We start from the raw sequence: 25,912 nt of genomic DNA on the forward strand, positions 1-25,912 counted from the left end.
AAGTGAATACTAGACAAGGCAGTGAGGCTGAATAAATCTTTTTTCATTAAGAAAGCAGGCTAAAAATGGTACCACTTCCCTTCCCCAACTCAATATTGGTTAACATACTAAATATATACAGACAGTCTTCCTTGTGATTTTGAGATTAGTATTACCAATCCTATTTTTCTACAGTGTTTTTCCTGCTTCTGGTGTGTAAACAATCTGTAGTAATAGTACAGCAGCACCTAATCCTCATCTTCTGGCAGCCACCCACGGAAATTAGTTCCCTCCGCAAGTCTTGCTTTTTCTGTGGGTGCTGTGTTTGGTGACACTGGTGATATGTGTGTGAGTAGCCTATGACATTTCTCACTTTCCATCAGACCTTTATCCCATCATCACCGTGTTTTCGGAATACTTCCATCTGCTTTTACCTGAAGATTTGGACAAAGCTTTCTAACCTGGATTATATATGTATTTCATTGACTTTACTGTGAGTGCTTATCTGAGTTGGGTGAACAGTATTTGTCTTGTTGTTTGGTCTTGGGATATTACTGAAGACTCGTTTAAGTAGCTGAGAAGCTTTCATGAGGTTGGGGAAGGAATGTGCCCTTTTATGCTTCTACTTACCTACCTGGGCCTGCTAAAGCCAAGTCTTGTGCATTCACAAGAGAAATTTCACCATGAGTATCTGGTATTTGGATTGGCAGCTAGTCAGAAATGCCAAACTGCCCAGTGACTTTCTCCACAAGCAAAAGTTCAATTTGCACTTGAAATTTTTAAGCACATGTTTAAAGTCCACAACCTAATTTGCTGAGGGAGGTCATTAACATTTTGCTTCATATTAGGAAATACCCTTTACCAATAAATTTCAATGGGAAAAGCAAAAACCTGGGTTTGTTCCAAAACATTCATTCATGAAAAATTCTGTTGAATGAAAAAAGAAATTTACAATTTTTTTAAAGATTTACTATATCTGGTGTAAGTGTTTTAGTCTAGACTAACTACATTTTACAGATAACTGTTAATTCAACTGATGTTTGAGATAACAGTATAATAAATAGTGGAAGAATTATTGGCATGTCCTTAATGTTCCTGTGTGCATATCTGGATTATCCGTAGAAATAAAGCCTGCTGCTATTGCATGTTGAAGTATGTCCATCAATATCTTTCCCAGGGGAACAGAACGAACAAGGACTGGGAGAAGGTGGTTCGGCAAACACACTCTCGCGTGGAGCAAACTTGATAGTAGCTTGTCTTTAACTCTTCCCAAGCAGTAGAGCTTGTCATTGCTTTTGCAATAAACTGTTCTTCAGGAACAGATACAAACCAGCTGAAAAATAATTAAAAACATAATTGTATGTAATACTGGCCATCAAACAACTTAGTCGTTTTGAAAGGCTACTCTTCAGCATGAAAAAAAGACTGACAAGTGCAAGGAGAACAGAGAATATTTAGGACCAGTGGAAGCATGGTTGGCCTTTTGCCCTAGAGAAATGGCTTGATGAGAAGATCTTCTGCTTAAACCAAGCATTAATAAAATAATTTGAACCTCGGCTTGAGGTAATGATGTTTAGCAAAACTGCTGCAAAGGCTTTTTTACTGCCAGAGTGATACTGAACTGAATGAATGCTCTAGGAGTCTTTTGTGCGCCAACCTGCAGCTGCGTAGTTGATCAATTCTGCCTTTGGGGAAAAAATGAATTTGTACTGAGGTATGAAATTTTTAGTTCAGGTCTTTTACGAAGATTTGTTCCCAATAGCTAAAATCCTGTTTGACTTGTCTCTTGCAGTTCCTTTACAGTTTATTGCATAGTACATCAAGAAGGCAAACAAAGTTTTATTCTCCTCTGGACAGCTGTTAGGAACAGATCCACTGACTGAACTGCTCAAGAGGGCAAAACCTGAAATTTGTCTTTTTATTCCAAAGTAACGCACATAAAAATTCTCTCCTTCCTAGGCCCACAGTCCCATAGAGTAGGTATCAACACATAACTAAAGAATGAGAGAAAATACAGCAAACCTTAATATCTATGACTGGATTAGCTACTGTATCATTGTTGCTATCAGTGACCTCTTCTGCTGGTAATCACCATTTTTTTCCTTTTTTTCCCCCCAAACTGCCTGAGCCATAGCTGTTTCAAACTGATTTCCTATTTCCTTTCCTCATTTAGTCCATCTGATAATGCCAACAGACATTATTTAGTCTCCTGAGAAGACTGAAAGAGGGAGGATCCAGAGCTGGTTTAAATTCACTTTTCTCTGCTCACCCCTTAATCTGTGTCAAGTTATGCCGGTTATGCTGTTCCGAGAGACAGCTCAGGCTTCTTCATCTGTCTTAGTAGCACTGCTTCGCTTTTCAAATCAGCAAACAAGAAGCCATGCCTTAAATAAGCTACTTCGTTATCTCTTTTTTTGGATCTTTTTGGTTTTTTTTCCTAAAAAAAATAAAATTGTTTATCACTGATAATAATTTAAACATGTATTTTTCCTTGTAGATCATAAATTGAATGGACAGTTTGCAGTCATTTGTCTACCATTTCAATGTGGAAATCAATTCTCAGTTATCTACGCATGGCTTGTCTGGATTGCGGATTAACCAGGCTGGGGATGCACTGACCTCAGTTTATTCACTACATGGAAAGTTGACTTCGGACCAGTAGGCTGTATTGATTCAAGCGGTGTGTTGCATGAACATCTGTCAAATCCACGGCTCCCTCCAGTTCAGCAGCAGATTATCTGCATCACGGCTGTGTGAAGGCCTCTCCAATAACCCCTACAGGCTCCGACAGCAGTGTGCAGAATCAGCTGTCATGATCAGGCTCCTGAAGGAGCACCAGAGAGCAAGGCACGGATACAACACTTTGCACTCTTCCTTTGAATCAAGCTGGGCTTATTTATGCTCTGGGACCCATGGTGGCAACTCTTCAGCTGTCTGAAGCTGAGAAAACAATCTTCTTTACTCCTTAAACTACCAGCACAGGAGAGATTTGCAACATTAAATAAGCTAGTTAGTTACTAGTTAGTTTAATTTAGTTAGTACTAAACTGGAGTAGACTGAATACACTGTGCTCTTAGGCAAGGCTGCTGTTTCCGAAAACTGGTCATGGCTACAGCAAGCTCTAGTTCCGTGTGTTTCCCTGCTGGTGGCCCCAGCACAATGGTTTTCCTTTTCACCTTCAGCAACAAACATGGACCGCTTGACCATAATTTGTATTACTTTAAATTAATAGCATGTGGTGAGTTTAGGCCTTAATGCAGGTCATCGGTTCAATTTTAAATGCTTAGGTGTTTAAATAATGAACTTCATAATAAAATATCAACAAAAGGGATCTAGTTTGTTTCCTTTAATGAAAAAAATTTATAGATTTATATTTACCTTGTTATCTTTATCTTTTCTTACTCCAAAGAGATTCTGAATAGAGGTGCTATCTCAACTTTAACTATGCTCTTGCAGTCTTGTAAGTAATGTATGTTTCTGCTGTAAGCAGGGAGAATTGACTCATGTATTGCATCCATGTCTTTGCAGGTCTTTCATTTTCAAGAAATATCTGCACTAGCAGTTTTTTCTTAATTTCAGACTCTTCAAAAATCCTGAGCATCTACAGGAAAGCCAGCACTCTCAGCACCATACGGGGGTGCTTGACGCCTTGCAGAACTAAGTCCCAGGAGTTCGATCCTGTACACATTGAACTTGTTGGCCATATCCATATTGACTTCAATGTGGCAACTGGAATCCTGGGGTAGCAGGATTATTTCTCCCACTGAATTACTGGTCCTGGGTTTTAGGATGTTTCCCCATTCTGTCACGCACATCCAAAAGCTGTTTATTTGTCCGTGTGTGCTTCTGGCAGTCTGTATTCCTAGATGACCTATTTTTGCAAGAATCGAATGCTTATGACAGCAGGAGGGTTTTATTGGTCCTTGCCGGGCTGGCGTGCTGACACCATTGCAGTGAGAGTGCTCACGGTCAGTGACAGTGCAAGTCCTGGCTAAGCAAACTCTTTTCCCGTCGACTCTGTATCAACCACTTACTAGCAGCGTGTACTCGAGAGGATGGGCTCACACAGGCCTGTTTGCTATTAACAGAACCGACTCCGAGGCGAACTGGCAAGCGTGGCCGGTGTAGTGATGGAAGAGGGGAGTTGCTCTGCAGAGCACGCTAATAAAGGAACACGGACACCCTCCTTTTGTCCTGTAAACTTGGTACTGAATCACATATAACTCATAGTTTCCTCTGTAGTTTCATCTTACTCAGCTAAAAATTATAAGGGTGTGACGGATCAGCAGAGGTCAGGTGAGACTGGATGGAAGGGGAGGAGTGGCTCTCATTTAGATTTTTTTTTTTCAAACCAGATTTAGTCACACCTCTAGTAGCTGGACTCAGCTGTGTTTTCAAGTAATCTTAATAATAGGTTGCTAGAGTGCTTAGCTTGTTCAATCCATTCAGTAATTACAGCCAGTGTCGAAGTCATAAAATTGAGTGTGGGGTGATGTCTTAATGAACACAGTAATTTGACTCCGAGTGCAGCTCTGTACAGCTTCCTCATGTACGGCTTCCTCTTGGATGGAACAGGGCAATCATCAAATAGAGCAAGTATTTGTGGCAGCTGAGGACAGAAAATGAGCATTAAAGTGACCACCAATAAGATCATTTCAGCCATGCAGGTTGAGAAGAGCAGAACTAGCAATACTCAAGCTGGATTATCCCTTTTTTAAAGTCTCAAAGCGCTGAGAACTTTGTGTTTTTATTCAATATTAAGGCTGGTAACTCCAGCAATATCCACATGCTGAGGCAATGTTTTTAATGACTCGGGAAAGAAGCTGCCTACTGAATCACCAATATCCAAACCTGAAGAACCTAAATGATTTTTGGAAATCTGAATATAATTAAGCATAGTCTTGTTCTTTCATTAGGTGTGCAGTAACCACAGATGATGAGATTCCACTTACATAACAGTAAAAAACCTACTTGTTTTAGTTTTCTATCAGAGAATCTGAAATCTGCAACCTGCAGTGGTATGTTTACAAGGACTGAGAAAGGGACAAAACAAATAACTAGAAGGAATGTATATATAAAATAACAATACTAAATATGAAGACAACATTTCTGCTCATAGAATTCCTAAACAGCAAGTTGCTAGAAGCTGGGAAAATTTACTGGAGGGAAAACCTTGCAAGCTTGTGCTGTTCTTAACCCACTGGCCGTGGTCAGATAGACTACCAGTGGCTAGCTAGACCTTTGATTTGGTCTAGGATGGCTGTCTTCTGCACTCACAGCATGTTGCCTATCTTCTCTGAACACCACAAGCAGTTGCATCAGATTAGAGGAATAGACAGTGCGTGACCCAGACTGTTCCAAAAATATTTAATAAAAAAAGCCAGGTAAACATTGTGTGAGGACATGACTAATGCAAGAAGAACAGAAGGTGGAAATTCAAGGAAAGGCAAAAATGATTAGTAATAGAAAATATGTATTTCCCAAGATCTTGAATGTAGTAAGAAAGTTCCCCAGGGATGAATGCCATTTAGTTTCTAAAGTAGACCGAGTAGGAGGTTGGAAAATGCTGTAAAAGAAATGGTCTCACATTTTCATCTGTTAACCTACTAACCTTTTCTTTACAGCATCTGTTATAAGAAGTGCTTTGCAAATAATTTGGTGTTTTCTTATAGCAGAAATTGTTCCGCCCAGATGCTGACTTGTCTGTTTTCCAAGCAGAGGTATGCCAGAACATCAGCAGTCACAGGGATTACCCAATATTTGCCTGCTTAAGTGTTGGCAGTAACTGCTGGCAAAGGGGAAACACCTTTTTTGGCTGTGTAGGCTACTTTCATCATATCTACAAAACTGAGAGTAGCTATAGAGGTGTAGAACAGCTATAGAGATCCAGAAAGAAGGACCCTGAGGCCTTCAGCTTAAAGCTCCAGTTCTACACTTATGCCTATGTTATTCTGGAGTAGATACCATTATATTGATCTAATTTTAAACAAGTTTACCCCAAATTTAAGTATTTGACGTACTAGAGAGTTGTGCTGTATTCTCTGCTATACTAAACGGATATTGCTATCTTAATTTTGGTGGAATCAGAACACTTTCCAGTGGATGAAGATAGAAAAATAGGAGCTGGATCCAGAACTTTTCACCTCCAAGCTATAAAACTCAGAAAGAAAGATCTTCTATTGACTTGCCAATGATAAGTGTTGTCCACATTGAAGTGGCAGCTTTTACCGTCACAGTGGCATCAAGCTGACTTAGACCTCTCCTTCCAGTTGGTGATTTCTTCCAGAAGACGACCAAAGAAGCAATCCAGGCAAGCTTTCCCTCTATCTGGTGTGTGTATTATGTGGCTAGAGGACTGCAGTCACGTTGTGGGTGCTGAATTCAATTATATACACAAAAAATAAGGAAGATCGCAGCTGAACTCTGCTAAAATGCTAATTCGAAACCGGCCTCCTGTTAATCTTTTTGCTGGAGTGATTACATAGCTTGGAAGAGCTGAGAAAGGCCATAAGCTTTATAGTTATGACAAATTGCAAAACAGCTGGAAATAAACAGTGGACCGGGAAGCACTTTGTTGCAATGTCTGTCTTCCATTGCAAGTGAAGCTAACTCGATGGCTTTGGTGCTATCGTCATTCTGACTTATCTTTGATTAATGCATGTAGAATCTCAGGAGCCCTGGAACACTGTTTTATACCTATTTCATAACTGCCTGGATTCCCTTGTTAAGTAATCTGGCTGTGAGCAGTTACAAAGCTGTTCTGCTTCTCTTAACATTTCAGAGAAGAAAGAACTTGGCATTTTCCCATCCTGCACTATAACAGCGGGGGAGACACACCTTTTGCACCCCGCCTGTTAATTGGGCATTGTCAGAAGGTGCGAAAATTAAAAATGTCCGCTGATAACCACAACAGCTTCTCTGCTAAGCATCCTGAGTGCCTCTCCTTCTCTCTGCCTCTCCCCTGAGCCGCAGCAGACCTCACCGGCAGGCTGGGACCTGTACCTGGGACACTTCACTGCCTCTTGGCTGCTGCAGCAAGAGATATCGTTTTGGGTCTGCTTTAGATCCTCCTCCCCTCCTGAGGCTCGGGAATTCCTCCTTTGGCACCGCTCTCTCCTCTTTGGAAAGCCTCTGCCTCCACGACCTGCCTTGGAGTTGGGGTCTCACTCCCACTCCCACTCCCATCTGGTGCAGCCACGGACCCCGCAGACACTCTGCTCTGAACTAACACTTTTCTGGGGAGGCAAAGGTGCTCTGCCCGTGGGGGAAAGGGGGTGAGACAGAGTGTGGCTGCTCTCCAGCCCTCCTCCTCTCCATGGCCACAGCAGTGGAGCTGCGCGGGCAGTGACCGCCAGCCGGGAGGGAGTGGGAAAGACAGGGCAGTTCAGCGTAGTGTGGTGATGCAGGGTGGTGCAAGGAAAGGCGTAAGACTAATATCGCTGGTCCGGTGGCTACCACGGCACTGTGGCAATATAAAGTTCATACACAATTCATAAAATGTCATACATTAGCACTCTTTGTGCCATTTGCACGTATGGCTGGGATACTGTAGGGATGCTGCGCGTAGCTTCTTGTTAATTTATACGTGGAAACATGACATAGGAACAGAAAACCTGTCGGTATTTCCTACCATCATTGGTGAAGGTACGAAAAAAAGGAAAATACACTTGAAGTGGGAGAAACAGTGCAGTGAGTGACTGAACCATTTGCCACCACACACAAACGTTGCAAGGGCAGCTGTCTCCTGGCTTGGGCTGTGGGCACGCAGGGCTCTAACCCGAGGTGCCGGAGCCGTTGGAGCTTTCGCCTTGAACTGCCGGTGCAGGTGGTGATGTGCGGGTGGGAGAAGAGATGTCAGTGTTTATTTTTTTTTCTCAGCAGTGAAAAACAGAGGGTTGGGCTGATTACTTCACCTCTTCAGCTTGCAGGGAGTCATCGCTGCACTGACACAGCTCCACCTTTCACTCATGGCTGCAATCCCTATAGTCACTCAAGTCGGAATATGTTATTCTACTAGCTTACTTTTTGTCACCCTGTTTTTCATTTCAGTCTAATTGTAAGGATGGCTGAAAAATTATCTTCTGTTTCAATTTCCTTATGCTGTTGCTGGAATTAATTGTTAACGAAGTTTCTTGTGGGGAATGTAATGAAAATGCAGTATGATAGTAATAAGTTTCTGGTGTGATTCGTTGTTACCAGTGGAAATATTTAATGATCTTTTTGTATACGTATAGTAATTGCTTCTTCTATATTACAATAATAGGTTGCAATACAATTACACTCTTGTTCTTCTTCATATGAGAAATGGGCACATGAGTGGAACAGACTCAGAAAAGCAGACTGTCCCTCGTATCTTTTCAATATTCATCTACTCACTTGAGATTCTGCAGTCTTTTGAATAACACTAGACTTTTATAATCAAAGTGATTGTGCAGCTTTAAGATAAACAATTCATAAGATAGCTAAAGTTCATTTTCATAACAAAACTAGGCATTAAGGAGTTACTTCTAAGGCTTTCCCTAAAGGTGAAGACTCCGAGGAATGCAGTACGTTGCAGATAAATCCTCCTAATATACAGCAATATATTCTCAGTTACACAGAGACGAGCAACACTCGCTGTTCTCTAATAAACTTCTGCTGGAACCTGGCTGCTGCTGAAAAAGCCTGTCTCTGAACAAAGGAGTCCCTGTCTTGTGAGAGCTCATTACCTATATGATAATACTATTCATTTCTCTTGCACAATTCACCGGAGGGGCAGCGGGCTCCTTGCAAACATCTAATTAGGTCTCGCATCATCCCTGAGCAGCAAGTATTATTTTACCCATTTTACAGTTATGGAAGTTGGGCAGAGGGGAGCCACCTGTCCTGTCACTTTTCCAGCTAGGAATAGACCCTGGATGTCTTTACACCTAGCTCTCTCTTCCAAGCTGTAAGCCATGACCTCTTGCAGAAGCTAATTAAAAACTAAGAAAATGCTTTGACAAGCTTTCAAAAGTGTTATTGGTACAGCTGATTTCTGCTGGGATCAGAGTCAAGTTTCTAGCACAGCTGTAATTGTTATCTGTGTTGCTTAAGGGTTTTTAAACCAGTCAGAAGACTGAAGACATGCCTGCGTTCCCGATACATTGCAAGGTTCACCACAGTTCCTTGCACGGGTGTTTTTGTTGGCACCCTGGCTCCATTTATCATGGGCATTTAAAAGCGCAAGACTGTGAAGTTAGTGACACACCTTCTTTCAGTCGCATGGACGCAGGCAAAAGTTGCTGGTGTCTGCATATGCAGATTGAGAACTGGTATAGTTTCAATTATTTGTTGTTGATTTGTTAGCTCTAAGATTACTTTATTTCTTGCAATCTACTTTTAAGAATCTAGAAAGCCCTTGGAAGAAGTATGCTACATAATTTCTTAGAATTCATTGCAGCTCAGCTGTCAAAACAACATGAGTGCCCTTGCGTTTGGACTGATGCTAAATCATAAACCCTTAGTTTATACATTTGGTTAGGGGGTGGAAAGAGTTAATCTGCAGGGCAAGCTCCCTTGACAACTTTAGAAAAAGCAAGTTATGCAAAAGTGGATGAGAAGTGAAAATCACTGAGGAAGCGGATCTTTCGAAAGGAAATGTGACATTTTCAGCAAAATCCCACTAAACCTCCTCCTCTTGGCATCACATACGGGTGAAAGCGATCTCGTGTCTGGACGTATGGCTGCAGGGTTTGCACCGAGAGGCAGGATGCTGCTCACCTGCGGGGAGGTGTGATCTCTGCCTCTGTTCAACCTGGGTGAAAAACATGTCGGAAAGAGCATCTCAGATGGGGAGAGGAGGGGTCGGGATATCACTTAGAGCATGTTTTCCAGTATCAAATGACTTGGCGTGACATTTGCTAGAGCAACGGCATTTCATTCTCATTTTAGCGTAGTGATAACTTGTACTGCAGCGTAGTGATTCGCAGAGCCCTGTGCCGTGCTTCAGCAGAGTAGTGCTGCCAATGCTGCAGCACATTCGATGTTGCCAAGAAGCTGTTACTTGCACGAATGTTACTCCTTCTCTACTAAAACTACAACTGTTTACTCATTCTAAGTCATATTCAGAGCAAGGATTCAGAGCAAGGATTGTAGAGAGCACTTCTTCAATTTGGGGAATAGCTGAAGACTGAATGGGGCACGTTTTCTTAGTACATACGTTTAAAAACAGCTGGCAGCAATCAGCTAAAAAGGCAGAGAGTAAGTTAAACTATGACCTTACGGACAACCTGATGGCCAGAGAGCTCTTAGCTACTAATCCTTCACCCTTTCAGCTTTCAGCGAGAGCGACGTGTGAACCGTGAGGCCTTCAGACCGCCCTTGCCGCTGCTGGGACCCGCTGCCGTGCTACGTGTGGAGCGTGATGGTGTGTTTTGCAGAGCTACCTCACCCCTGAACCAGCAGCACCACCAGAGTGTGGAGCCACGTGTTGCTCTGTCAGTATTGCGCTTGTGCAACGCGGCAGCGTCTAATATTCTTAGACGGCTGGATCAATAAACAACGCTGCCAGCTATTAGCAATGATAAATCTCCTGTCCACGTATCCACCCTGTTTGGATTCCGTCTGTGATTTAGCATCTTGGCAGCTGCTGCAGACTGTCTGCTTTCCATCAGTTGGCTCTGCGCCCTGTCCTCCAGCTTATCGATAGATCAGGAAGCCTTCTGCTAGTTTCTCAGGATCTGACTGTGAGGTGCTGGGCTTAACTCATTAGAGCAGGACTTGAGGGACATTGGGTACCTTGCGGGAGCAGCTTCTCCATTCACGTCACCCTACGCTACCTGTAGTTGGCACAGTGACTGCTTTCTTCAACAAATTTCTCACCTTCTCTTACGTCTTTCCAAAGGTTTTTTTCTTCTACTTGGCTGCCGGGAGTAGACAGAGAGTGATACTCTTCACTTCAGCCTGTTCATACAGAGGCTAAGCTTGGGCTCATTAGTCTAATAGATTTCATTGCCAATGTTTTGTCTCCTACAGCTTTTATCCCTGCTTGGTTTTTCCAGGAATAGCTAGTAAAAAGCATTGGTTTAATAAAAGACGTTGTGTCTTCCTACAGGCCTTGGTTCCTCTGATCATCACAGCCTCATGGCAGCATGAATGCTGCTGTGACTGGGATTTTTACCGTATTTTTGTATAACCTTGCTCAAGTAGGATTAGTAACTAAGCACCAGCATTGCTGGTGCTGGTGGAGCTTCGCTTCAGCGAGGCTAGTGAGATTTTGGAAAATGCCCTGTGTAGATATAGCCTATGGGAGAAATTTAGCCTTCATTAAGCAGACAGGCTTAAAGCCTTGACGATGTCATATGTGATGAGAGTGATTACTTGTGCCAGCATCCTCACAAAGCTCTGCTAATGGCTTTCAGTCCTGCCCTCCAGCACTGCTATTCTTTCAGCACAGGGCCTCTCTGCTAGTCAGTCTTTTGCTGTGATCTATCATTTTATGGCGTTAAGCTGCTCCTTTGCTTTTCTCTTTAAAACACTGGCGTTTTGACTTCAAACTCAGGAAAATTCTACCGCAGTTTAGACCAACAGATGTGGGGAAGGAGAGTGCGCCTGGATACTTGTGTGCATCTGGCCTTGCCCTGCCTTGTGGCATGTAGCATCGGTTAGAGCTGGGCAAGGAGGCAGCGCCGGGCTCCCAAATTAGGACCAAAAGTGCTTTGTTTCCATCCCACTCTGGTATAAATGACTGTGTAGGTCAGTGAGGAAGGATGAATCACGCCATGTGTCCTGTACATATTAAACCCATGTTCTTTGTATAAAGGCACATGCAGTTTCTTGTGGAAAGCTGCCAGGGGCTGGGGCTCAGGCAGAGATGGTTCCCAGCCAAGTGCACAGAACTTGCTTGAACCACAGGGTAGCTTGAATCCAATACTGGTTTTATGCATCCACCTTGGTCGGGGGAGAAGCAAGATGGTTGCCTGGTGGAGGTGTACATGCAGAACTGAGCTAGCCCAGGCTTCAGTCCCAATTTTCTCGTAACTTCTTTTTTCTGACCTAGAGCAAGTCACTTGAAATCCTGTTTCCCTGGCTGTACTTAACCCACATCTGCTGATTTCTGCCTAGAGAAGACCTGAGCACTGCTCCTGGTCTGAACACAACCACAGCCTGCTCCCGGTGATGCCGGTGCAGATTAGCAGTGAACTGGGACCATAAACCAAATATTCCGGTTGTCTTTGTGCCTTATGAGTCAGGTGCATGTAAACAAACACTCTAGTTTGAGGGAATTTTTGTAAGAATAAATGCATGGCTCATATAAAGTACTCGATAGTATGGTGAGACCTCACGGGGACCGTTTGTGCTCTTTATCTCTGGGATATAGAGTTTAGTTACCTTGTTTATTGATTTTCTTTCCTGGGTGTAGTGGCAGCTTTATTACTAAAACACTGGCTCGCTCAGGAATGCAAGAAAACAAAAAAGAATAAAATCCTCAGTTCTGCCATTATCCTCCAAACAACTCTGATACCTGAAAGTGAGGATAAAATCTCAGCTAACGTTCGCTGCCTGCAGTAGAGACCTAGTGCTGAGCCACTCGCCTTAGGCTCCCTTTTGAGCTCAGCTGTCCAGATTTAGGTTTTGCTCTGAAGGAAGCTGAACTGTGCCATTGCATCCCCTCACCATACTGCTGATCTCCTTTGGTTTAAGGGAACCTGGGGTAAATGCCTCTGGCGTTGGTGGCTGCCCTTTGCCAGGTGGGTCCCACATGGATGAGCTTGCAGCACGAAGGAAACTGAAGTTCTCCAGCAACGGTTCCTTCAAAAGGAGGAAACAACCTAAATATGCTCATATGTCTCTTAGCAGGGAAATAGAGGCAGGGAAATGACGGGACCGAACACGGGCAATTCTGCCCAGCGTGTGGTTAGTTAATGTGATGAGCCAGCCTGGGTCGTGCGTTGGCCACCGCGTGTGCGTGGGGTGTAAGGCGAGTGCCCGTGCCTTGTCCAGGCTGGGGGACAGGCGTGGGAGCAGGGCAGGCTTCGGATGTTTTCCCCTATAAGTCCCATGTCAGGTGGCAGCTGGAAAGCGGGACCTGCTCCTGAACACCATCAGCATTCTTCTTAAGAGCTTTTTTCCCTGTTAATTGCTTTGTAACCAGTTATGATTAGACAGTAATGATTCCTGGGTCTAATGATAGGAACTACTCATTAGCACATGGGCAAGGGAGCAGTTCCCCGGAGCATGGACGTTTACCAAAAGGGAATACATGAGACATGCACATTTCCAAAACAGGAAACTGAAATTTTAGGATATAATACAGCAGCATATTCTCCATTACCATCATCTGGCACAGTCCAGAGGAAGACACAGAGGGAATCAAGTCTGCATAATACAAACTCACATAATTATAACAGTATCAACCTGAATTTAGCCGCTTGGTTTGGAAACAATTGCCCCCAAATATTGGCCTTCGACTGTAGAAAAGAGGTACTCACGGGAGAAGCTTTCATTTAGATAGAAAATTAGAGGCATAAATTAAAAAAGACAAGGAAGTCACTTTGAAAGTAGCTACCCTTGGTTCAATATGGCGAGCATCAGTGAGCTCTGCTCCATGACTAGGGATGCTGGGTGCTGCAATCGGCTAAATGAGCATCATGTTATAGCAGCATCGTCTGTGTGGATGAGATGAGGCTGTTCATTTACATATGGAGAAGGGGGCAATGTGAGGACTCAAGGGCCAGTGTAAGCTTTTTGCCGTGGTTTTCCTTTGTACCTAAGCAGAAAGATCTAAGTGGTCTAAAATCCCTGAAATTCACAGTAAAAAAAAACGTGTGTGTGGAGGAAACAGCTCTGCCTGTGAGAGGCAGACAGTGCAGTACTGTGCTGAAACCCCAGCGAGGTCCCTGGGGCATGTCGACATGCTTCTAGCTGTGACATTTATTTCCAGTGCAGAACTGCCTGAATCTATCCCGACACAAGGCACAGAAAGGGCTCCCAGCTTGTTCTTAAAATGCAAAAGCAAAAAGTCATTCCTGTAGACACCTCCTTCCTCCTGGACCTTGCAACCCTCGCACGTGGACCAGGTGACAGATGGCTTTGCATCGTACTCTGAGAACAATGCATTTAAAGAGTCCAAAATCAGGAGATTTTACAAAAAAATAGGCAGCCAGCCTATGCCTGACCTCTACAACTGCACGTGCTTGCAGCGCAAGCTTTGCAAGCACTTTTTCTAGTTGAAGTAGCAGGAGGACCATTTTTGGGACCAGAGGCAATTATTCTGGTCTGCAATTTCAAGACGCTGTTGACTTTTACCACAAAACCACAGGAAAGATTGGCTACGGCATTTCACAATAGCAGGGTCCCAGGAAAACATTTCCACAGCCAGACTAATGGGGACCCAAGTTCTAAGAGGAGAAGATATTCCATTGTGTAAGAGGAGAGAAAAATGAGGAAAATCAAGGTATTGTCTGTTGTTGTTATCTGCTGGAGGCCCAGCTGAATTTCTGCAGATGGTAGATAGCTTTGCCAGCCTTCACAATCCAGTGGCTTTTCTTCATATTTGTTTTGTCTTTAAGGAAACGTGCATCATTTAGCAATTAGATGTTGATCCAGCTATGCAACAAGGTCAAGGGAAGCTTTTATGTTATTACAGTTTTTTCCCCCTAACATAACTAGTTTTAGAGAACATGCTCATGTGCCTTGTGTTGTGGCTACAGTGCAGGAAGAAGGCTGTGACTGCTAAGTTCACAGTTTAAAATGCAGAAAAGGCATTTACTGGGATCCCAGAGAAATAGGGGATGCGGATGAAATAGGAGCTTCCCAGGGAGCCCAGGCAGCAGAGATACACCTGGGAGACATGCTGCTATTGCTTTATGAATTCTTACTAACTTCACTGGGGTTTTGCAGATATCTCACAGCTTGGGCCCATCCTCCCAGAGACCCAGGGCTGGCAGTGGTAATAGCTTGCAAATTAAGAGTGTTTTAATTATGCCTTTCTTCTGCATGATATCTTATGTTGCTGAGTTCAACCAGTTGTTTTTTATTCTACATTGTTGCTTTCTCTTGCATCATCTAACTTTCTGTATATCACTCCATCATTCTCCATCATTCTGCTTTCCTTTGCACAGTTGCTGCAAAACTTTTCAGCATAAATGCCACAATAATAATAAAAACCCCTCCATCTCCCTGGTGTCAGGAAGGATGCAAGAATTAAATATACGTCCAGCATACTGTAATACAAATTGATTTGCACCTAGCTGAAAACCAATAAGTAATAAGGATTTGTTGGCTTTCCTACCTCTTTGTATGACAGCAGTAAAAGATAGTATCAAAACTCACATACTGAAACACTCCGTTGAAAATAACATTCAGAGTAAAAGTAACTGGTGGTGATTTAAGGTACATCCAGGATCCCACAGACTCGGGTCTGGGCTGGGGACCCCTGCCAGTGCAGAGAAGTTACCTGGATGTCGGTGAGAGTCATCTTGGGTGGAAGATGATGCAAACTGGTCTGTGGCTATCAGAAACTCATTGTGAATGCGGAAGAGGAGGATGAGCTCATGTCTGTCTCCAGCAGGCATGCCCGTGATCCGGGATGCCAAATGGAGCCACAGGGCGTGCGTCAGAGGATTCAGGTGTTATCATTGGCAGGGCACACCGGTGTCAAGATCTGAGGCCAGGAATCAAATTCTGCTGGGAGAGACTGAGGGAAGGGAGAGCAAGCCTTTTGTGGAGCTTGTATTGTCAGTAGGTTCTCATCAGAGTCGGGAACTTTTCCTCTTGTAGTCTGTGGTGAGTTTTGCAATCTGATTTTACTGAGAGAAGCTCATTTTGGTAGGTCAAGGGTAGAGCCTTCCTGAGGGCCTGTGCTGATGTTGAGTAACACCAAGTCCAGCGCTGCTGAAGTCCACATCTGGAGCTGTTTTTATTTGCTGCAGAGGAAGAAGCTTCTCTTTATCACACAGTGAGATCTCGGCTGCCGCAGCAGTCCGTTCAGCAGCAGCAGCAGGGCTTGAAGCAGAGGGAGAAGCAGAGGCTGAGATCTGAGCCCAGCAGGAGTTCAGAGCGCAAAGCCGTGGTATTGCAGGGGACGACAGAAGAGAGGTGGCAAAGCCCTCTTGTTCAGCACTTCAGGCCATGTGGAAAGATGGGCTGGTTCTTGTATTTTCCACTTTAGCTCTGACAGCATCACTGCAGAGCTTCGGTGGAAACCCCAGCAAAAACTCAGTGAGAGGCACTGCTTCGCGGAGGCAACACAGAGTTAATGTTCCCGGTGAGGCAACAGCTCCCCTAAATCCCTGGAGGCTTTGTGGAAGAGGCTGTTCAGCTCCACAGCCAAGACCTTGCCTAGATGTAAGGAACTGATCCGGATCAAGACCCTCTGCTTTGCGCTTGCGTGAGGCAGGGGTTTGCTCTATGTCAAACACTTGGGCCAAAGAAGCTTTTCCCCATCGCCTTGGTGATGTGGTCACTCCATCAGGAGATACCCAACCCCATACCAGCCCCATGCCCCAGGTCCCATGGGAGATGCCCTCGGTGCGGCGGCTGGGAGCTCTGCTGCGCTGCAGCCTGGACCCCATCTGGATGACGGGGGAGCAGGGCTGCAGGGTGCACCGCCAACTGCACATACGTGCAGTTCAATAAAAAACCCCAAAGGTCTGGCAAAAAGAATCGTTGTTTTCCCCTTTTCCATGCACTTCCTTATCTTGGTTTGCCTCTACTACACCTGCCTAAGCGCAAGATCCCATCTAAATGCTTCTTGAAATCACAGGAAAGATTCTCCATGACCCACAAGGGTGCTGAGTTGGGCCATGTTTGCTCCGTACAGCTGCTGGGCAACAAGTCAATAGGAGCTGTGTTTCTGAAAGCTGGGCCTTCTCCACCCAGTTCTCATTCAAAGCAAGGGTGACAGCAGAAGCCATGCAGGATAAACACCTTGGATAAAGCTGTGTTAATCTTGGTTTTACACCCGCTTTGTGTTTTCTATTCACTCCTCTTTCTGCAAGCCGAGGTTCATAAAAGCCTGATGAGGTCCCTCCATTATCTTGGAAACGAAGAACCATTATCTTGGTTCTGATGCCGAATCATCTTGTCGCCTGCAAGACTGAGCTACATGGCCGGTAAAATGCATGACTCCTCCCAGACCAGCTATTGCTTGTCATCCTTGTGAAAACCTGCACGTAGGGTGTCATCCTTGTGACAACCTGCACGTAGAGTGTCATCCTTGCCCGTTGTTTGGTCCCCTCGGTCCCCGCAGCGTGCTGCTCCTGCAGCCTGGGCTTTGTGCGGTGCAGGATGGTGCTGCATCCCGGCATGGTCTCACTGTGCCGCCGAGCCATTTGCAGCAGTTCTGCTGTGTCTTCTGTATTTTCTCCTTATAGATCACCCTCCCTGGAAGGTTTGTGTGCAGCTTTGTGGCAGCCAGGCTTCCACCGTGCAGAGGGACGCAGCCACCAGACACCGTGGTCGGAAGGTGGGATGGAAAGGAAAAGCACCTTGTCCACCTGGACAAGAGCTACAAGCATCTCCTTTGAAAAAGAGGTTTCACCCTCGGTTCAGTGACCAAATGCTTTAGTGCACTGGCCATAACTGCATTAAAACACCTGCTGGAAGATCTGAGCTGTATATTGTGGTCTGTGTCCCCTGGTTAGAGCCTTCTGCCTTATTTTTATTCCCTCTCACCAGTGGTGCTTCATGGTGGTGGACCGAAGTGCACCTTTTTATAAACAAATTGGTACATGCCAATTAGCATCCAGGAACTGAAATTGCCAGCTCTTTCCTAACTTTTAAAAAAACAGCCAATTTATTTTTGAGATCTTAAGAAATGTCTTATTCGGACGACTTGTCTGGCACGGTTCATACTAGACTGAGTGTAGCCGTACTAGAAATATCCTTAGCATTTTTCTAACATACAGAGACTTGATTCACTGGAGCCACGGAAAAAAAAAGTCTTTGTGTTAAAATACCTTTGGATATTCTCTTTTAAGGCAAACGTAATATAGACTAGTATTGATGAGAATCTTCTGCTCCGATGAAGATCAGAAGAAAGATGTTATGCCAGCAGTGTTGATCTGCTTAGGAAGATGAGGGAGCTGGGCAGGGACTGATGCAGCTCTCCAGCATGCTCGTACCTCTTCAGTTCAGCTGTGCTAAACTGGCAGCTTGTCTTGAGCTGGCAGCTGCCTGTCCTGCCTGTCCTGCCCCTGAGTCCCTCTGTAGAACGAACTGAGGCGTAGGAGCCCTCCTTCCCCTGGCTGCTGCCCGACGGGGAGCAGGGCAGTGCTGCTCCCCAGGAGGGGTGTGATGGCGTGATGCTGAGCTGGTCCGAAGTTGTCTGACAAGTCATTTTCTAGAAAGTGCCAATTATCAAATAGAGTTTCACTGAAACGCACTGGTTTGAGAAATTTTTGTTTTGAACCATCCTCGTGGCTCCTCAAGGTCACAGACTTGCACTGTGTCTGAAGTTTTTCGTTTTTACCTTTCCGGAGTGAAGTGTTCTGTTTTTCTAGATGACTTTCCTTTTCAGCTCTTAATGTGTTAAAGTCATATAAAACAAAATATCAAATCAAATTAGCATTTTTCACTGTGTCAAAATTAAGCATTTTGAATAACAAACACATTTCTCCAGAGCTTGTGTGAAATATCAAAATTGCTTGCTTTGTTGCATTTTCTGAAATGGAAAAAAGTCCAAATCATGAAATTTGCCACAAGAAACAGATAATAAGGGTCTCTATGTACCTTAAAAGGAGTAACTCAGTTTAAAGTATTTTTTTTTCTCTTTGCTTTAATTATTGGTGAAATTACTCTTGCAGGATCAGGACCTATTTAAAACACGTAAAATCTGCTATCTCCTTGACACCATATCTTTTCAGCTTCCTTTCTCGACTTTGGGTAAAAATGAAAACACCTTAGTGCTCTTCACTCCGGTATTCTCAATTTTGTCATTTGGGATCCAGCACTTTTGGGGACAGCTGTAAGTCAGCCTCCGAGCCTGGAACTTCATACAAGGGCACTTTTTTTTTGGGTGTGGATTTGTCTGCTTTAGCAAGTATTTGAGTGGCGCTTGAAAGTAAATAGGAAATATTGTTGATTCGTAGTAGCAGGCAGAGTCGATGAGTTTCAGCCACGTTAGAGGAGTCGTGGCTGGGCTTTTGATTTACCAAATAGTAGCAAAGGAGTAAGTCCGGATGGCATATATTTCGCCCTCTTTCATAGGAGTAGGTTTTGTACCCTCTAAACCACAGTGAAGACACTCTGTTTTTATTAGGCTGTAGATTTCCCTTCTGAAATGGTTGAGCGTGGCCAAAGCAAAAATCCCAAGCATTTGGGCTGTTGCTCGGCTGAGCCTCCTCGCCTTGGCGTGCGCTTGGAGCCTGTTGCAGCTCCCGAGGATGATGGAACGGTTCCCACTGGGAGCTGGATCAAGTTTTGAGCTGCTCCTCGCTGCTTGTTTATTTGTCCTATTCTCTGGGCTTGGCAGGTGGCATTTTTGCTCAGCGATTCATTCTCCGGCACATGCATTTATCTGGGCTGACATTTTAATCATGCAAATAAGGATCTCCTTAATGAAGAAAAAAATTAATTTCACAACTGTTGCTACAAACACAGTGACAGTCCTGCTAATGTCATTACATTTATAATACAATCAGTGGCTTTTCCATAATGACTATAAACTGGTGCTCTTAACGGCGGAGTAAAGGTTACACAAAGAGCTGTATGACTCCTCTTGTTCACTCGCTTTTTTATCAAGAGCGTTTGGCACTCTTCATATGTCCTTTTGAAATTTTTTGGTCGTCACTGCTTCATTGCTTGTACTGCAGATGGCTTTGCCTTTGTCGGAGGAACAGACAAAATAAGTGGCAAGGAGACAACTCCTCTGTGACCTTTTGTGGCTTCTTGTCTTTCACATCACAGCCTGCAGAGTAAACACAGTGACTCATTCTCTTTCGGTAAATAGCTGCCTTCCCAAGGTTTTGTTATTTGCAGGATTTTTCCCTTAAAAAAATCTGCGCCCAAAGTGCAGCAGGATGTGAGCTCTGAGCAGCCACCAAGCTGGTTTCTGCCTCTGGACCATGACGGATTTGGTAGGCAATAAGGAGTTAAAATACCTGGGCAGGCCCATACCCTTGTAGCACAAGTTCTTCCACAACACGCTTCATTTTTCAGTTCTCCCCCAATGCAGTGTATCAGTGACGAGCTTAAAAACCCAGTTATATAGCCAAAAAAAGGTCAGAAGGAAGGCTTCCTGAGGGGGAAGGGTGCTAAAACGCTCTGAAATTAGCAGAAAACAAGTGACTTGTGAAACTGAGGTGTCAGGATGCTCGGCACCATCGTGCAGCGTCAGCCTGGCATGAGGAATAGCTGTTTCAGACCCAATGCCTTCGTTCTCCTCTTTTTCTTTGAAATGCTGTGAGCGAGGTGCCCAAGGCCCAGGTAAAGGTGACCTTAATCCCCCCAGGGGAAGGGGCTTGGGAAGAGCTGTCTGGTCTCAAGGTAATACGAACCATCCTCAGATTGTGTTACCTCTGCGGAAAGGTGTTTTAGGGTTGGGTTTTTAACCTTCTTGTTATCAAGGGAGGGTTTAAAGGTGTTGGAAAACATTTCTCAAAATAGAGCTCTTGCTCTCGAGCTCAGGGCACCGCCCACAGGCACTTGAGGTTGTTTCTTTAAAACGTTTTGTGTGTCAATAGTGTCAGCCTCAGTCTTTCATTTTTACCCAAATGGAATGAGTTTCCCTGGTGGCAGAAATGCAGGAAAAGCAAAACTCGGCTGCTGAGAGCAAAGCTCTCAGGAACAACAGGTTTGCTGTCAGACCTTGGGGATTTTTCAGGAGTAAAAGAAGGAGGAGAACAGTAAATGAAGAGAGAAAAAGCACAAAAGCAGGGAAAGGACTAGAGGATACTGGCAGGGGAGGTTCAGCTTGTCAGCAGGCAATTTAGAAACTTCCCAGGTCACTTTGGCCCATCACACCTACACTGAGTAAGGACATGATACATTTAATTGACCTATGTAAACTGGAAAAGTCCTGGTGTAGATGGAGTACTGGAGCCGCATCGAACAGGTAGAACCTGTATCTGCATCAGCAGCAGTCACTGTGCATGGTACAGGCTCAGTAAAACTCAGTGGAATTGAAAAAATCAGTGCTTGCCCACTCTGGGCGTGCCCCAGGGGCTTTTTCTTTGCAAAGCATCTCTATCCCTGGGGACCAGAATGAGTGTCCGTGTGCTGCACCGACCCACCAGAAACTGGGACCACACTGGTGGAGAGGGAGACTGGGAGAAGGACCTGGAGCTGAAGGGTTGCTGGGTCATGGGAAAGGCAGCATGGGCTGGCAAAGACTAGTAGAAAATGAGACCGAGACCTGGGAAATGACGTTGGGCACTGGGAGCAGCTGCTGGGATGGCCAGCCAGGCAAGGGGCCGGTGGGGAGGACGGAGCGAGGAGAGGCTGGAACAGGGAGAATGTGTCGCGGCCATACCCGTGCCACACAGCACGGCACTTTTGCCACCTCAAGTGCCTGCCAGCTCTGTGGCTTGTCATTCCCGAGCTGCCAGCAGCTACCTCTGCAACGTGATGTGTTCAGTTCAGTCCACGTGTTTCCATACATTGTTAATCTTACTTTTAGCAGATGCTCTTTCTGTGAAAGGGAGAAATCTGAAAGACCTTGTCATTCAGCAAAGACATTCATTCTTACTGCCTCCTTCCCCTTAGAAGGTGTGCAAGCCTGCAGCTCAAAAAGACTTTTTCAGTGATGGGCCAGAGGATTGGTTCATACTCATCGAAGTGATGCTTGCATCTGGGGTGTGAAGCCTGCATTATTACTGCTCACGATATTTTCTTTCCCATATTGACCCCAGAGAACTGTGTGCCTCAGTGGGAGATTGCATCTCCCCCATGTGACAAGACAGTTTGTTGTCTTTGCTTCAACTTCCAAGAGCCTGGAAACATGCAGTTGCAGTGAAGGACCCTTTGAAGTGTTACTACACCTTTCTGGTTCTTCATTCAGGGGTAAGTGTCGTATGTATTTTTATTAGATAGTAACCATTCGGTGTGATATGTCGTTTTATCTCACACTGGAGCATGTGTTCAACCAGAGCTATAAAAGGGTCCCAGCACGAGGGCTTGTAACGTGCTTCTGTTCTTTCCCGGCCAGCCCTCGCAGCCCCCGTGGCTTCTTGTCTCGTAGTGCCAACTCCCGTTGTTAAAATGCCATGGATCTCATCTTTGGAGAGTGAGATGAAAAGAAGAGGATGAGTGCTGTGGCTTGCACAACAATTTTTAGTTGCCTTTGGTTTTCCAGTCTTTTGGGGTTACATGTTAAAAGGTTGTTCCAAAGACTTGGAGCTCATTTTTGCAGCACTGGATGACATTTGCCCATAACCGCATGACCCTGGGGGCAGGAAAAACTAGCAGTAAAATCACATTATGAGAACTGGCAACTGCCTCTTTACCTGTTGGACATGGGAATAAAATATATCCTGGTTGTCCCAGTTAAATCTTCCTTCTTTCAGGCAGAAATGAAACGAGATCTTCCCTGACATTCCTGTGCTGGGATCACGGCCACAGCCCAGTCCTTGCCCGCTGTGCGTGGTGTGGCGTCAGTGCTCAACGCTCGCAGAATACCAAGTTCTGGCGAAGAATTAATTCTCTGCAGTGCAAGATACTGGACACCGTTTGCTGCTGGCGTGCCAAGGCTGGCCGGCGTGTGCCCTGGCAGGATACTGCCGCCTGTTTCTGTGTCCCCTCCTCTTGGCCGAGGACTTTTCCCAAACCTTTTGGGCTTCTCCAGAAATGTCGAAGATTTCTCCCCTGCAGCTGCAGAATGGGACATTTTCCCTGCTGGGATCAACTGGTTGTCTTTCACCTATTAATTTCTGGGACAGGAGAGGGGTCCTGGCCCTGGAGGTCTCATCTTTTCCCTTCTCAGCACACATTTGTGTTTTCTGAGGAATGCGGCATTTTTGCAGACCTAAAATCTGGGGCTGGTGAGAAGCGTGTGTGCTGCTGAACGGCCCCGGAGTGACGTGATGCTCTGGGGATCCCTGCTGGCTTCTGCTTCTGTCGCCCAGCAAATGGCAGTGCTGTGCTGCTGCTCCTGCTGGGATGTGATGGCTTGTTTTCTACTGTGTGAGTTGTTGGGAATTTATTGCCATGTTGTCAGTTGATTTTTGAAAACATTTAGGGGCGGCGTATAGGAAACGTACCTGCATAGTGTGCAGCCCTGTCAGCAGCATCAGCATCTCCGGTAAGAGCCGGGGACCCAGGGGGGGAAGGGGGTCCTGTGCTTGCAGACCCCATGCCCAGCCTTGGATGGATGCTGGGAATTGAAAAGTTTTAGGTTTCCCCTATGAGCGCTGTCATTAACCCAGACAAAACTTCCAGGGATGTCAGTAGGAATCTGCCTGAACAAGGGCTGTGTAGTGCTGAAAACAGCACAGGTTTGGCACAGTGAGCTTATGTGAGACTGGAATTAAAATCTTACGAGAACACGTTTTTGATTAGTCGATCATATTCTTCTGATAATAATTTTCCAGATGTCTAATGATTTTCCAAGTATATAATAATTTTCCAGTCTGACAATAGAAACATGACCGATGTCTGGCGTGCATGGTTCATTCTGCCTTTACATCAGGAAGAAAACTGTAGATTTCAGAAGAAAAGTGTTTCTGAGCCTTTACTTGCAGCGGTGTGCCTAAAATTAGATATGCATCCACGGGGCACACTAAAAACATATAGAAAAAAATGTTATGGCCAAAGCTTGAGCTGATGGTCTCTCCTCCAGGCACCCCAAATCTTGCGAGTCCTTGTGTGGACTCTTCACAAGCAGAGCGGTGCCAGCTCTGTGTGCCACAAGCAGAAGTATATGACGTGTCTCATAGAGTCAGCAATGGAAAATTTGGCCTCGGAAAGCAAAATCAGCATGTGAGTAGCCCCGCTAATGTCTGCGGCTGTCTCCTCTCCCCCCTTCCTTCCCTCCGCTCCCTCCTCCTGGAAGGACATGAAAACTGTTAGTTGGGGCATCACCTGCTGAGGATAAAAGTGACATTTCTGAGACACATCACATGGGGAAAGCTGAGATGTTTTGATCCGTCTTAGGCAAGGCTGATGGCAATTTAAAGAAGATGTTTTTGTACGCGCTGAGATGTCATAGCGCCTGGCTGATGGAAAACTGCTGGTGGAAAAGCAGTGCTGTATAGGAGTTCTCCTGCAAGAGTGGCTGTGGAGGCAGGATCTGATCTTTAATTAACTCGGCCATCAGAATGGAAACCACAGATACTTACTTGCAAGAGTTTATTTCTTTTTAGCTAACATACAAGATAAATATGAGGGATTGATCTGAAACCCCAGGGATCTTCAGTCCATTGCCATTCCTTCCCTTGAGTTTTAAATCCAGATATTGTTAAATAAATATTTAAAATAATATTAATATTAACATTTTTGCGCATAGTTAAAATCTATTAAAAAGAATATATTTTTTTCTCTCTAGAGGGAATCCTGTGCTTTGTTAAGCCAAAAAAGAGAGCACAGCTAAGCCAGTACTGATGCCTGGGTCAGCAGCTGGTTAGATCTTTCATTCCTCATCTCTTCCCGATCTTTCTTCTCTGCTCCAATTTTCCTCTGCAGGGTGGCAATCCAGCAGGTGCAAGCTCTATATGGTCTTTGAAATTCAGAATAGACTTTGAAACAGGACAAGGCTCCCGTATCCCGATTGTGCGGTGCTGCTGTGCACGCTGCCCAGTGCACCTTAATGCTTCACAGCTCGTTTTGCTTAATTCAGAAATACTTATGTGAGACTGCAGTAGCAAAGAGCCAACGCTAGATAGCATTTTATGTTTGTTTTGAGGACGAAAAGCCTTTTGTTCTTGTATTTAGGTAGGTTCTGAAAAAAATCTAAACACATATTTTAGCCGTGATTAATTGTTAATGTTTCCTGATGATCTGTGCAGTGTCTCCTATGAATTCAAAACAACAGGCAATGAAACTGTCTCTTTTTCTATTGTTTACTTGACACCATTGTATCAGTATAGAATTTATCTGCATTTCTAAAGTGCCTAATGCTATTTTGCCTCTAGGTGCTGAGGTAAGAGGCTTATATTTGATCTTTGCGTAGGCCCTGTTCCTGATCCTATTAACATCAATGTGAAATCTCCACCAGGCTGGGATCCAGCCTGTCATATGCTTGTAAGTACTGTATGGGGAAATAATATCACAAGCAGTAATATGAGCAGCGAAGGTGAATTTCTTGTGATCTACATAACAACAAAAAAACTACGGATGGGATTTGGCTCACAGATTAAGACACACCTACCTTGGTGTCTACATGTGGGTATGTATATGCCTATGAGGAAAATGCTGAGTTGCCCTTACAGACGATGGGGATCCAGGCTCTATTTGGTGTCCACATGTAAACGTCTATTGCCATCAATACATCCTAGGATATCAGAGATATTCACATATAACCTGTGTGAGAGACATGAGCTTCTGGAGTGTCAGCTGGAGTCCAGGTGGGATAGATACTCCACAGCATTTCAGAGTATACCAGATTCCTGCATTTGGCCAATTGAATCAAGCCTCGGGTCATCTCTGATTATAGTGGGAACTAAGCACCTTGCTCACCTCGACACCTGCATTGAAGACTCTGACTTAGGTGTCTTAATCTTCAAGCTGAATCCCATACTTTGGGCAGGATTGGGTCACCTAAACCTGTGCATTCAGTGCCATTTGAGAGGCCCTAAGGTATCTTGCCTGGCTTCCAGATGCTGACCTAGAAAGTTGCAAGTGTCCTAAAGGGTTCCATGAAAAAATTCTAGGAAAAAGGTCTTGGATACCCTTGGGTCTCTCAGAGGGGTCTACAGCCCTGCGTTTTGGCAGCTGACTCTGGCTCTGCACGTCTGAGCAGGTGCCTTCAGGCTCTACTGAAACTGTTCATGGCCAAGAAGTTGATCCACATGACTGCAGCACTGAATTTGGGCAGTCT

This window comes from Accipiter gentilis, chromosome 4 (assembly GCF_929443795.1).
Source record: "Accipiter gentilis chromosome 4, bAccGen1.1, whole genome shotgun sequence".
Classification (NCBI taxonomy): Eukaryota; Metazoa; Chordata; class Aves; order Accipitriformes; family Accipitridae; genus Astur; species Astur gentilis.